Genomic DNA, 1,242 nt, shown 5'->3' on the forward strand with positions numbered 1-1,242 from the left:
CTAAGAGCGTAAAACATGGAGAGGCGAGAGATAAGAATGAGAGAAGGAAAAATATGTCTGGATGGCAGGAATTGATCTAATCAAGACAGTATATAAATGTTGGTCTTTCCCAGACTCCAGGGGGGGAAAGGAGAAACGAAGGAAAAGAGAGAAAAAAGATAAAAAATGAAAAAAGTAAAAAAAAGTAAAAAAAAAAAAAGAAAAGAAAAGAAAAGAAAAAACAGCTCTCCAGTGCAGATGGGCATGGTTTGGTGTAGATAGGTCAGGTGTCAGGGTCTGGTCTCTGAGGCCCAGCCTTAGGGGTTGTGGGGTGAAGAATGGCAGAGCCCCAAGCCCTTCTTAGACCACATGTCACAAACCACTTTTTTAAGTCCAATCTCCCTGTGCCACAGGCGGGCCAAATTGTTTCTCTCTCTTTTTCCTAAGCTCCACCACTTTTCCAAATCCTAGTCTGTGCACTTTAATGCTCTGGCTCCAGATGAAATGAAATGTCTTCCAGCAGGCAGGAGGCTTTCTAGCCGAGACTGAGTAAGGGGACTTGGGAACCAGCTTTTCCCTGGCTCTGCCTGGGGTCGCCAAGTTGCCCAGCCCAAGGAAGATTACGTCCGCTGAGGGGGACAGATTTCTCTTCCTGCACGGAGTGGCTATAAATGGGATGGTGTGTCTCTGATCCTAGGGCGAGGTCTCCCCTCTCTAGAGTCCACTCTATGAGCCTTTTCAGTCTCTCTTTCTCTTCCCCTGGCTCTCCACCACTCTACACGGCCTTTCCGTACATGGCTCCAAATGGCTTCTCCACAAGCCACTTTGCAGGGCCATTTTGCAGGCTCCAAATGGCTGCATCTCGCGCTGCATTGCATGGCCAAGCCATGCGCTGTTGCATGGTAGCGCTGTGCGTGGTCCTCCATCGTCCTGTGCTGTTTCTATACACATGGCCCTCTGCAGCCAGCGCCACCTGTTTGGGTGTTCTATCTCTCAGCTCCGCTTTGGGCCATACTCCCTCCCCTCAGCATCTCTGGTCCCAGTTTGCACCCACTCAGGCATCCGTGAGGCTGTCATCTATAAGGACTCTCTGCATGCAACTTCTGTTCTTGGAGATCAGAATATAGTGACTTTGGTCCTTCTCAGTTTGATAGTTGCAGGCAGGCAGAGATTACAGAGCTCCCTACTTCTCCGCCATCTTGCTGCTCCCCCCACATGTACATTTCATATATATAATATATTTTCTTCTGTATTTACTGATGT

This window comes from Suricata suricatta, chromosome 9, assembly GCF_006229205.1.
Source record: "Suricata suricatta isolate VVHF042 chromosome 9, meerkat_22Aug2017_6uvM2_HiC, whole genome shotgun sequence".
Lineage (NCBI taxonomy): Eukaryota > Metazoa > Chordata > Mammalia > Carnivora > Herpestidae > Suricata > Suricata suricatta.